Source organism: Lathamus discolor, chromosome W (genome assembly GCF_037157495.1).
Source record: "Lathamus discolor isolate bLatDis1 chromosome W, bLatDis1.hap1, whole genome shotgun sequence".
Taxonomy (NCBI): Eukaryota; Metazoa; Chordata; class Aves; order Psittaciformes; family Psittacidae; genus Lathamus; species Lathamus discolor.
The window spans coordinates 3,701,574-3,715,257 of NC_088908.1; the positions used below are offsets into that span (position 1 = coordinate 3,701,574).

The 13,684-nt window shown below is 42.2% G+C and overlaps 1 long non-coding RNA gene across 1 annotated transcript; it reads right to left on the reverse strand.

Moving 5' to 3' along the window:
• Positions 1-4,075: 4,075 nt before the first annotated feature.
• On the reverse strand, positions 4,076-12,091 carry LOC136004397 (uncharacterized). The gene is made up of 2 exons (XR_010608440.1): positions 11,873-12,091; positions 4,076-8,787 (listed from the first exon to the last, which is right to left on the reverse strand). It is a non-coding gene; the product is annotated as an uncharacterized LOC136004397 (long non-coding RNA).
• Between the last annotated feature and the right edge of the window lie 1,593 nt (positions 12,092-13,684).

Consider the following 13,684-nt stretch of genomic DNA (forward strand, 5'->3'; position numbering starts at 1 on the left):
GGATGACCATGAGCCAGCAATGTGCTCTTGCGGCCAAGAAGGCAAATGGCATCTTAGGGTGCATTAGAAAGGGAGTGGTTAGTAGGTCAAGAGAGGTTCTCCTCCCCCTCTACTCAGCCTTGGTGAGGCCGCATCTGGAATATTGCGTCCAGTTCTGGGCCCCTCTGTTCAAGAAGGACAGGGAATTGCTTGAAGGAGTCCAGCGCAGAGCCACAAAGATGATTAAGGGAGTGGAACATCTCCCTTATGAGGAGAGGCTGAGGGAGCTGGGTCTCTTTAGCTTGGAGAAGAGGAGACTGAGGGGTGACCTCATCAATGTTTACAAATATGTAAAGGGTAGGTGTCAGGATGATGGAGCTAGGCTTTTTTCAGTGATATCCAGTAATAGGACAAGGGGCAATGGGTGTAAACTGGAGCATAGGAAGTTCCACGTTAACATCAGGAAGAACTTCTTTACTGTAAGAGTGACAGAGCACTGGAACAGGTTGCCCAGGGGGGTTGTGGAGTCTCCTACACTGGAGATATTCAAGGCCCGCCTGGACAAGTTCCTGTGTGATGTACTGTAGGTTACCCTGCTCTTGCAGGGGGGTTGGACTAGATGATCTTTTGAGGTCCCTTCCAACCCTTGGGATTCTGTGATTCTGTGATTCTGTGACTCCCACCACCTCTGACAGTAGATGCCTGGGACGCTGCTGGATGGAAAATAACTTGAGGTAGTTGACATAGTTTTAGGTCCTTAGTACAAAAAGTGTATGAAAAGCAGAATAGAAAAACCGGACCCGGGGATGGGGGTGTCTGAGACTAGCAGATGTCCAGGATGGGCACAGTTAAACTAACTGATAAGTAGAAGGACAAGTTGATTGTTATGTTTGTGGTGTTAATGAACCCATTAAGCTGGTGTAAACTTCTACTGGGGAGTATTGGGGGACTAGCAGATGTCCAGTATGGGAGCAGTTAAACTAACTGATAAGTAGAAGGACAGGATGATTGCTATGTCTGTAATGTTTATTAAGCTGGTACTTCAAAGACTGCCAGAAATTATGAAGATTGTTGGGACAAGTAAACAACCCTCAAAGACCACCATCACATTTTTGAATGCATGTGGGAAACTTTATGGAAAATGATGTCATTCATGTGTAGCTTCATGAATATGTATGTCTGCCCAGTGGCTATGTAAGGATGGCCTGTGTAGCAATACAGTGATACATGTTAGGAGGAGCTATCCTCCATGTCTCCCGGCACCGCAGTAAAGAATACCTGCTTGTCAACTTGAAACTTTGTTAGTGAATTTGTTCCTGGAGTTTTCTCTGAATCACTCTGCACCCCGAATCATTGCTTCATTTCCATCCTTTTTCCAATCTGTCCTATTGCTATCCCCTTTATTACAATAATTTCCCTTTCTCATAATAAACCAACTGATTCATTATGGCACTTGACCTTGTTTGCATCATTATGTCACTCTTGGGATCATGAACGAAACAGGGTCCGGCACTGGGGTTGGACCCTGACAGACTGACAGCTGTGTCACTTTTTTAGAGGAACACCCATTAATTACTTTGATGTACTTCTCCACTGTTTCCCTGTTGGCTCCAGTGTTTCCAGTACATCTCAGAGCAACAGGCTGAGGGCCCTTGCCAGCACCCCTTTCCTCTAACCTTGGCATGTTGTCCCATGGCTTGTCACAGGTCTCAGGGTCTTAGCTCTTTCCCACTCATCCCTCAGGCAATAGGTGGTGGAGTCCCAGTTCAGCTCCTCACACCCTTGTCCCAGGCAATGGAAATTGGAGTCTTAACTCCTCCCACCCATCTCTGAGACAAAAAATAGGTGGAATTCCATATCAGCTTCTCAGGCTAATCTTTGAGACAATGGACAGTGGAGTCTGATTTCAGATCAATCTCTCACAACAGGTGAGCCTGATATTATCTCCTTTCCCCTTCAAGTCTAGTTTAAAGTTCTGTCAATGAGCCCCACTAGCTCATGAGTAAAGACCCTCTTCCCCCTTTGAGACATATGAATCCCATCCAACGCCAGCAGGCCTGGTGCCTTGTAAACCATTCCATTACCAAAAACCACAAAATTGTGCTGGTGACACCAGCCACAGAGCCATGTATTAATAGACTGGGTCCATCTGTTTCTTCCAGTATTGCTTCCACAACTGGAAAGACAGAGAAAAAATTACCTGTGTGGAATTGATCCTTTGGTTCTATTATAGATTGTAAATTTATTTAGCTTTTCATTCAGTTTGTTGCTGTTCCAATACATTTGTCTTACAAACTGTCCTACTACAATAAATATACCATTTTCATTCTAAAGCAATATTTCTTTGCAGCAGAAACACAAAACCAGTCTTAATCCTATTCTATTTTGGGGGATCAGGTGAAACCTCTAGTGCTAGTTCTCAAATGCCTTGTTATTCAGATGTTCTGCTGAGTATCTCTTGACCAGCAGTCTGATTCTTTGCACAAATGACTAAAACCAGAAGTATGGCTTTGTAGGTCTTTTCTGACACAAGAGATGCTACCCTATCTGTTAATTTTGTTAGATCACAGTCAGGGTCAGGAAGTAAGAAGGCACATATTAAAAAAAAAAAAAAAAAAGCAAAATAGCTCTCAGTATGTCAAAGCACAGAGATTTTTCCCTGAAGGCTGTTGGTGATTTCTAAAACATCAGGTTATTTCAGGTACCTCACTGAATACTGTAGGTATTTTGACAAATGGATGCAGGTAAAACATGGGGAAAATTCCTTAAGAGTTAACAGTCAGTAACAAAAAAAAAAAAAAAAAAAGAGAGATTTAATATCTAGATTAAGGTAAACACAAACTATCAGGGTGTGCAAAGAGGCAGAGGAAAAGGAGACATGGAAAAACATAACACAAGTTACTTCAATTAGATAAATGCATTTCTAAATTTTTTATTTTCCTTTTAGTTGTACAAAAAATGTTGATCCTAGAATCATAGAAGAGTTAGGGTTGGAAGGGAACGTAAAGACCATCTAGATCCAACCCCCCTGCCATAGGGTAGGACACTTTCCACTAGACCAGGTTGCTAAAAGCCCCATCCAACCTGGACTTGAACACTGCCATGGATGGGGCAACCACAGCTTCTCTGGCCAACCTGTGCCAGTGCCTCACCACACACACAGTACAGAATATTTTCCTAATGTCTAATCTAAATCTCCCATCTGTCATCTTAAACCCATTCCCCCTTGTTCCTATCACTTTCTAAGTGATCACCTTTGTAAGAAGTCCCTCTCCAGATTTCTTTTAGTCTCCCTTTAGGTACTGGAAGACTGTTACGAGGTATCCCTGGAGCCTTCTTTTCTCCAGGCTGAACAAGCCCAATTCTCTCAGACTGTCTTCATAGGAGAGGTGCTCCAGCCCTCTGAGCATCTTCATGGCCCTCTCCTGGACTCACTCGAGCAGGTCCACGTTCCTTTTGTGTTGAGGGCCTCAGAGCTGAATGCAGTACTGCAGGTGGGGTCTCACAAGAGCGGACTAGAGGGGGAGAATCACTGGTCATGCTCCTTTTAATGCAACCCAGCATACGGTTGGCTTTCTAGGTTGTAAGCGCACACTGCTGGCTCATGCTGAGATTCTGGTCAATCAACATCCCCAATTCCTATAAACATTGATTGTTACCAGGCATATTTATTGTATCAAGTTATAATTATTGTCTGCCCCATGGCAAGTGTGAGAAACATTGAAGAATGACATGTTATTGTTTAATGGATAGATTAAGGTGAGAAGAGTGTTGATATGGTCTGGAAAACACTGAATGGACTAAGTGGGGAACTCCTGCTATCAGAAGTAGTATCACTGACTTCAACAGTTAAGACACAAAAGTTTTGCTTGGTGAAGACTTGAGCAGGACTGGAAAGTTATGATTCTAAACAAATAAGCATATAAACAGGGCTGAGTTCTAGTGGCAAATCAAGGTTCTACATAACTGGGCATTGCTAGGATTCTCATGGAACTAAAGATCTATTACACTAGTCATACTCTATTTAAACTGTCTTGGGACTGACATCCTTCATGGGGGAGAATTCTTTTGATGCACAGATAGACTCCACAACTCGTTAAAGTTGTAAAGTAGGTATGCTTTTTATTCAGCACTGAGGCGCATGGGGGATAACTCCTCCAAAAACATGCGCACCTCAGCGTCGTTTCCCCTTTACATTTATCATCTAAAGGTATACATATGCATGAGGTTGCACAACACGCCTATACATATTCATGCCCTATCCCTGCTTCGCATTATAATGAGCTAAGAAGTCCTTTGTGCCTGCGCAGTGCCTCCTAGTGGTCGTGGATGAGGGTCTCAAGATGAAGTAAGTGAGTCTTCCTCGAGCCTGAACTTTTCACCTCTAGTCGTTATGCATGCTCCCTGGAGGCTTGGTCATTGTCCAAAGTGCAGAGCCAATTTCAGCCGGCCTAGGCATCCAAAGGACTGGAATCAAGTCACGGTCCCTACTTCTTAACAATAGCTATGTCCTTATATCTTGTCCTAGCATAATCATGAATGAGTAATGATATTGTTAAGCAAGTGGCCTGATCTACCCCCTTGTACATTGCAAGTGCGATAAGCATGAGCAAGCAGTAACATTGTTAAGTAAGTGACTTAACCCTATCCCCCCTGTACATTTGTTAACCCTTTGCATTAGTCCCCCCTTTTCTATAAAGTTAGTAAATTCTTTTACTAATACATAGATTTTTCTCCTAGTGAGCTTGTACGGAAGGTATCTCTTAGCGCTTTACTGTGTGCCTTTGACAACGAAGTCAGAGCTGTTACTCGTTGCAACATTCTCCAATTCCAAACAAATAACACAATAGAGAATATGAAGCTTACACCAACTAATATTAGAAGAACAATGATAGGGTGAAGTAACGTATTTAGAACACCAGTTGTGGTGGGTGACCATCCAAAAAGTACATCACACCAGTGATGATTTGTGTCTTGCCTTATCCTTAGAAAAACCCTATTTGTTTTCTCTGTATCATGATGAACAGTAATTAAGGTTTTCTTTCCACTTTCTTGGACCTCCTTTAAAATACCAATTAAGTCTTGGTGTTTTATCAGTTGTCTTATTAATGTGAGGTCCATCCCAATGGGTGTAGGTGATAATTTGCGATACACAGTATAATTAGATTTTAGTAACTGGTGGGATACAACTGGTGCTAAATACGTGAAGTCACATTCAGTGATTTTAACAAAGTTACATATGCAAATATTGGAATGATTTTTAGCAGTTATGTTATCATTATCTATCCTTATAAAAATACAAGCAGTTCTTAGGCATACGCAGCCTTGGCTAATATATATAAGTACAGTTTTTTGAGTAGTATCTGGATGAGCTTCAAAATGACAGATGCCTTGCTCCACGTCAAGGCATATGTCCTCAGCATCAATTGTGTTACTTTCGCAAATAAACCCTTGTTCTTGCGTAATGCAAGACTCTAAATTTACAGTCTGCCATTTCTTATCTACCATTCGAGCCCACATTCTATGCTTGAAGGGGTAAAGAACTGATCCTTCATGGTTTAATCCTAATGCAATAATGGGGTAAATAACATAAATAGTGGCATTTCGTATAGTGAGCACAAAAGCTGTAGCTATGTTTGTAGTGGAGTTATAGGTGAAATTTACCAGGGACCACCAAGATTGAAGCTTTCTTTCCAAATCATTAGCATTATCCCAGACAACTTTTCAAAATTCAACAGGAAAAATTCCTTCACTCCCTTCCCTGATAATTAAGGCAGCTATAGACTGCATCCACAGTTGTGCTTGTATATAACTAAGAGCTAAGGATATATTATCCTGAGCTATCCCAAGTGCATCTAGAATTAAGTTATGATCCTGTTCCTCAGTTCTTTTCCATTTCGGTAGTACTTCTGAGATCTGCCATTGGCTAGTTCCTAATGCCAATAAGGAAGACTGCAGGGGCTGCTTTAATTTTGTTAATTCGCTGGTTGCAGTGGGCAATTTATTCATTAGTATTTCTGAATCAATCCCATTTAGGACCCCTTAACCTGTTCCCAATATTCCAGTTAGATCTCTTCGTACTCTATCCTTGAAAGGTGCTTGCTTTTGTAGCCATGTTGTCCAGCCTTCAGAGGACATCTTTATGAAAGGCAAACAACCTGGTTGGATTTTGGAGATATTGATTTGCATTGTTAACTCAACACTCTTAAGGGACCATTCTGGGTTGAACAGTATTTGTTGTTGGCCTGTATTCCTTACTACATATGGGCCTATTTAATAGATTTTGGGTTCAAACTTAATTGGGACTTGGGTACTAATTTTTGGAGTTTGGATAGTAGTTATTTATTTGGTTACAAATCGCTACCTGTTTATTAGTTGGGGTAGTTATACTAATTTGAGTTGGTTTCCTATAGGTAACTTTATTCTTGCCTTTTAGTGTTTAATTTATGATCCTGTTTCTTACAATCTAATCGACATCCTACGTTGAACATCCTTCCCGAACAGGAACCCTTTAAACTTCCCCTGTTTAAGTTTTAACCCGTTAATGCTTGACCTATAGTCATAGCCATCATCCACCAACTTATAAATGAGGCTATTCTGAGGTTTCCTCGATCGGTGATTTCCAAGATTTTACCCATCGCGCTGGAATGCAACGAGGGCCTTCTTCTGTAATCAAACACATATAGCCTCGACCAGTCATACAGACCTCAACTGGCCCCTTCCATTCTCCTGGTTTGAGATCTTTGTATTGAACAAAAATCTTTTCCTTTTTTGATAACCCTGATTTTAAGGCACTACCATGAATTACCATGGGAGGTTCTTCCCTTTCTCCTGCCAGGCGTAAGTAATTTAACACATATAATGCTTTTGCCAAGCGTTCGCTAAGCGCTACACCGCTCTCCCCCGTTTTTTGTTTAAGTAACAGGTTTTTAAGGGACTGGTGAGCCCACTCAACATTGCTTGTCCAGTGGGTGAATTAGGGATTCCGGTGAGATGTTTCACACCCCAAAGTGAGCAAAAGCGCTGAAACCTAGAAGTATAGTCTGGAGCATTGTCTGTTTTAAGAGATAGGGGTACACCTAAGACGGCAAAAGAGGCATGAAGGTGTTTCACAACATGGTGAGAAGTTTCTCCAGTTTGAGCGGTGGCCCAAATTGCCATGGCAAAGGTGTCGACCAAGACATGAACGTATTTTTGGCGTCCAAATTCTGGAACATGATTGACATCCATTTGCCAAATTTGTAGCGGTAAAATGCCTCGAGGATTTACTCCAACACCAAGGCCGAAGCCTGTGTGTTGACATGCAGGACAAGAGTTTACAATTCCCTGGGCATCAGTTTGAGTGAGGGAAAATTGGCATGCCAAGACTTTAGCAGTCTGGTGAAAAAAGTCGTGCGAAAGATGAGCTTGTTCAAAATTATTTACTGGAGGTCCTGTCCAAGCAGGAGTTACAAGTTGATCTGCACGGTTGTTACCGATAGACAAGCCCACTATGCCTTGATGACTGCGGATATGAGTAATAAAATATGGTTGTTGCCATGTATTTAGGCTTTGTAAAAGGTGGATTAATAAAGTATACAATTTAGTGTTAGACACTTCCTTTATCATTGATCATTCAATACGTTTAACAACTCCTACAGCATATAGAGAGTCTGAAACTATATTAAGTGGAGTTTGACACCAGTTTTACAGGGCCCATAGAACCGCAGTCAGCTCAAGGGTTTGTAAAGAATCATCCCTCGATCCTTCTAGAATTTTCTCATGCCAAATATTAGACTGTTGCCATGTTATGGCAGCCTTTTTTGATGTTTTCCCTGCATCTGTAAAGACTGTAGGTCCTTTAACAGGATTTTCAGAGTTATAAGGTTTAGATTCAATCTGTTGATTGTGAAAGATAGTGAGTAACTTGTGTGCTGGATATTTGTTGGAAATTATTCCAGGAAATCCTGCTAGAGCTGTTTGCAGTTCTAATGACACCTGCATCAACCATTCCAAGTATTCTTATACAATTGGTATAAAAATTGTGCTTGGTTCATTTCCAGAAAGCTCTACAATTCTGTTACGGCCTTTAATAATTAATTGAGAGAATAATTCTACTCTGGTTGTAATAGTTTTCTTGGGTCTAATGGACAAAAATATCAATTCCAAAATTTTTAATGTATTGATGATCTGTTATCCATTGTATGATTAATGCAAAAGGATGCCTTTGTTGTTGTCCTGAATTGGTAATCATAAGCATAAGTGGGTGATCTGAAATTATTCGACTAGCATGACTATCTGTGATTTTTTGCATTATTTTACAGAGGCTGATTTCTTGTTCTTTTCCTAAGTGACGTGTGTTATCTGCTTGGGTGGATGTTCCTAAGAGCTGGATCAAAGGGGTTAAATCATCATTAGTGATTCCACAGATGGTTCTCACCCACTGAAATCTCCAACTAATTTCTGTACATCATTAAGGTTGTGAATTTTCGTTGTTAAAGTCAATTTTTGTGGTTTCATGGTGCTACCTGTAATAATCCAACCCAGGTAGCGCCATGGGAAGTCTGAATTTTTTCTGGGGCAATTTGTAGTCCTCTAGATTCCAATATGTTGCTTAGTTCTCTCAGAAGTTTTTCTTATCCATCTGATGTCCAGCTATTAGTATATCATACATATAGTGATAAATTAACAAGTTCTTATAAAGTTTTCTCACTGGTTCTAGTGCCCAGGCGACGAATATCTGACACATCATCGGCGAATTGTTCATACGTTGTGGTAAGACCACCCAATGGTATCTTTTTGCCGGCTCTGCTTTGTTTACAGAGGGAACTGTGAAGGCAAAACATTCTGTATCTGTTGGATGCAAGGGAATCGTGAAAAAGCAATCCTTCAAATCAATTATTAATAGGTCCCATTGCTCTGGCAACATTACAGGGGAGGGTAACCCAGGCTGAAGGGTTCCCATATCATTCATAGCTTCATTGATAGCTCGCAAAACATGCAATAGTCGCCCTTTTCCACTTTTCTTAGGAAGGGTGAAAATGGGCGTATTCCATGGACTGGTAGAGGGTACAATATGGCCTGCATCCAATTGTTCCTAATTCTTGAATTTGCTGCAGCCAATCTTGTTTTAGCGGCCACTGATTTATCCAAATTGGTTTATCAATTTTCCACGAAATTTTTAACACCGACTACCCTGAATCAATGGCCGCTCCTAAAAAGGTTGTGTAATAAATTTGGCACTCATTTGACTAAGTAAATCTCTGCCAATAAGGGCAATGGGTACGTGTAACACGTATGGGCGGGTTGGGACTGCCGATCCATCCCTGAAGTTAAAGGTGATTACTTCTTTACTCATTTGAGTATCCTGAACTCCGCTGATACCAAAAATCCCTGATGGTGGATTGACCACAGGCCAGTTAGCAGGCCATTTCATAGCTGGAATAATAGTGACATCTGCTCCTGTGTCTATAATCATAAATAATATCAATTGCTCTCCATTTGGGTGCTCAAGTCTTATTTCCTCTTCTGGCTTCCTGTTTTGGATGTCTAGAGCAAACAATACTTGAGGATTCCCAGTGGAGCCAAATTCTTTTTCTCCTCGAACAACATCGAGCAAACGAGGAACCTGTGACTTAAACGGAATTAATTGGGCAATTTTTCTCCCAGCTGGAATTAATGCTGGAGGTGTTATTATATAGAGCATGATCTTAATAACGTCTGTATAATCAGCATCAATTACTGCTGGTAATACAAAAATTCCTTGTCTTGTAGTAGAAGATCTTCCTAACACTAATGCACTGAGGCCATAGCCTATAGGACCTTTTTTATCAGAATCTATCACTTTAAGTTCTTGAGAGGTAAGTGTGATATCTATTGCTGCTGCCACATCCAATTCGGCATTCCCTGAGGTGGTGGTGCAGCAGCCGTCCAGGCACCCTGTACTTGTGTCGTAGCGCGTAGGGGCGACGTGCTAGATTTCCCGTTTCCCTTATTTCTACATTCTGTTGTGTTGTGATTATCTTTTTTGCAATTATCGCACCATTTCACCAATAATTCTTTTTGCTGTTTTATGGGAATTTTACAGTGAGTCTTAAAATGACCCCTCTTTCCACAATTGAAACATTTTTTGTCCTTTTTTCTGATTTTTCTGGTTTATCCTGAACAATGGGGTGAACAGCAGCCCCCACTGCAGCAGCTACATATGCAGCTTTTTCTATTTCTAGCATTCTTTCTACTGCTTCTAGCATTTGTGCAGCAGCAGCTCCTCTAGGCAACATTCCTATTGCCTTTTTTGTTTATTCGTTAGCATTTTCGAATGCTAACATATCAAATAGTTTTGTTTTCATTTCTGGGTTAAGGTCAGGATGCCCCGCAATTGCTTCATGTAGTCGATCGATAAATTTGCTAAAAAGTTCTGTATTGCTTTGTTTTACTGTGTTAAAAGTTGGCACGGCTTGTCTGGGCAAATGTATGCTTTGAAATGCCTGAAAGGCTAATTGTTGAGATGAGATAACTGTAAAACTTCTACCTGAAATTTTGCCTGAAGATCACTTCGCACGAAGTGTCCTGTACCCATTAACACTTGAGCTTGAACCCCATATAAGGGGTCTGTTTGCTGCCTGGGCGCAGCAACCGCTCCATCACATAAAATCTGCCATTTGTGATAAAATTGCAATTGCGCTGATGGAGGCACTAATGCCTGAACTATCATGCAGGTATCATAAGGAGTTAAAAGGTTAGCCGTAAAGATATGCTGTAAAATAGATGTCGTAAATTGTGCATGTAAACTGTATTGTGCTACTGCAGTTTTTGCTTCTTGTAAAAGTTTCCAATCTAACGCAGCCCATTGCCCCCCTCCCCCTGGCTGTATTGAAACTGGAAAAGCTGACAAAAAATCACCATCTGCTACCGCATCTCGAATAATCCCTTTCCAGCGGACCACCGGATTATCATTTCCCCCTCCTCCTCCCCCCAAAAATGACATCGGAGGGTTAATAGGAGGTGTAGATGATGGTGGGGGCAGCTGATTAACAGGCATAGTAGATGGATACGCTGGTGGGGGATAGGGTCCTGAAAGAGAAAACGGATTAGAGTTGATCTGCGACAATTGGGCTTTTTTCTCGGACTCAAGATGTTCCAGGCGCTTGATTAATTCCTGGAGCTGTTTGCCGCCCTGTCCCTTAAAGGATCTCGTGGCAGTTGCTATGTCAGCTTCTTGTGGAATCTCTAAGGTGGATCCTGGGGCGGACGGAGGAAGAGGCGGGTATAAGGTGGGGGGGGGGGGGGGGGGGAGGGGGGGGGCGGAGGGAACTTCGTTTCCTCCTCCTCCCCTGATTCCTCGGTATCTTCGGTATTAGGTTGGGGAATTTTTACTGCCACCTCGTGGTTGTTCCCCGAATCAGACTTGCCTTTCACTTTTACTTCAGGAGCTGCTGATTGTGATGGCAGAAGGGGGTTTACGATTAAGGTTTGTACCGGCCCCGGGACTGGGGCTTGTATCGGCGCCGGTCCAGGCACTGATATCGGGGAAAATAGTTCATTTGAAGCACATTCTGTCCCAGAGGAACTCGGCGAAAGCGCAGCGAACGCAGACGCAGCGGCTGCCCTTTCACTTTTCATTCCTTCTAAAGTTTCTTTAATCAGTCTCCACAAGGTAGCTAATTTATGAACCTCCTTGGATCCCTTGCTAATTTCTTCCCATAAAGCAGATCCAATCTGATCCCAGGTGTGTAGCTCAAAAGCTGCACCCATTCCCGAAATTAGCTCCCGGTCCTTTGCTCATTTTAAAAGGGCTTTTAAGGTACCATCATCATATGTTAGTCCTCTCTTAGAAAGGATATGTTGGAGGAGCTTTACTACTGCCGCCTCTTCTTTTGACAGTGAGACTCCCATCTTCTCCCTGACCGCTCACCTCTCTTAGATGAGATTCCCTCTCTCGTCACGCTTCCCTTTCCGCGTGGATACCTCAGAGTGCACTCTGCTTTTTTCAGTTGCCAGGACAGCAACCCCTTCGGTCGGCTTTTCTGCTCCCCTCCTATTCCAGCTGTCTTCTTCGCTCAGTCAAGCAACAGCAAGAGGGTTCCTGTTCGGGCGCCATTTGAGGAAAATCAACAGACAGCACGCTGATTAATGTAATCAGAAACTGACCTTTATTCACTTCAGAGCACTGCCTTTTATAGCTTCCAAGCTTGGTCACACGCTTAAGGTTTACAATGATTGGTTTCTACACATGATGCAAAGACAGCTGATTGGTTCCTTCTTCAGCATCCGGGAGTTGTTTTCCTCCTGCAGAACTTCCGCATATGTGGCCACGACTTTGCCCTGAAGTAACCTGAACTAGGCCGCTAATCCTCACTACAAACTAACCAATGGCAAGAGCCCTGGATCACTCACATGCCCATTGTTTGTTAAAAAGCCCTCAACAGTCTTCCATATTGAATTTCGAAGGGACTCAACCCTTCTCGTGTTTTTGGTTTAGTTCTAATCCTTAATAAGGCCAGTGGGAGATGGGGCCAGGGTTCCTGGCTTCCTGGCCTAATTTTACAATTTGTTTTTTAACTAGATGATTCATTTTCTCCACTTGACCACCTGATTGGGGGTGGTAAGGAGTATGAAGTTGTCAATCAATACCCAAATGCTTACTAGTTTGTTGTACCACATTTGAAATGAAGTGTGGTCCCCTGTCAGAAGACATAGTGGCTGTGACTCTAAAGTGTGGTATTATTTCCTGTAATAGTGCTTTTGTTACTTCCCGGGCCTTTGCAGTTCTAGTTGGAAAGGCTTCTGGCCAACCTGAAAAGGTATCTGTTAACACCAATAAATATCTATACCCCTCTTTTCTTGGCAGTTCTGTGAAATCAGTCTACCATTGTTGTCCTGGTCCATTACCTCTCCCAGTTTGGCCTATTTTTGGCCTATGGCTGTTTTTGAAATTTTTTTGGAGGCAAAGATCACATTGCTGAGTTACTTTTTGGATAGTGGTATACAGGTTTCTAGCCATAATTTTTCTTATTAGATATTTATGTAGGGCATCCACCCCCAATGTGGTTTTTGATGTTCACTCCTTATGAGGGACCATAACAGGAAAGAGGGAACTATTATTTTTCCCTGTGCTGTGCTAGCCCACCCTTCCTCATTGAAGGTTCCGCCTTGGTCTGTAATTAATTTCTGATCTTCTTTATCATAATTTGGCTTACCTTCCAGGGAAATTTTGCCCTCTGGAATTAGGGCCCCTTCTATTGTCATCTCACCTTTTGCCACTTCTTTTGCCTCTCTGTCTGCCAGCTCATTTCCCTCCTCCAGTTCTGAGCTCACCTTCTGGTGTGCCTTGATGTGCATAACTGCTACCTTCTCAGGCAGTTGGACCGCTTCCAACAGTCACACTATTTCTTGTGCATGCTTGATGCTTTTTCCTTGCGAGTTCAACAGTCCTTTTTCTTTCTAAATGGCTCCATGTGCGTGTACAACCCCAAATGCATATCTCGAGTCTGTATAGATGTTTATATTTTTTCCTCTTGCTATTTCTAAGGCTCTAGTCAGAGCAATTAGTTCCGCTTTTTGTGCAGAGGTGTTTATTGGCAAAGGTCCAGATTCTATTACCTCTCTGCAAGTGGTAACTGCATATCCAGCATGTTGTCTTCCACTGATGACATAGCTGCTCCCATCAGTGAACCAGGTTTCTGCGTTGTCCAAAGGGGTATCCTTCAGGTCTGGACGGCTGGAG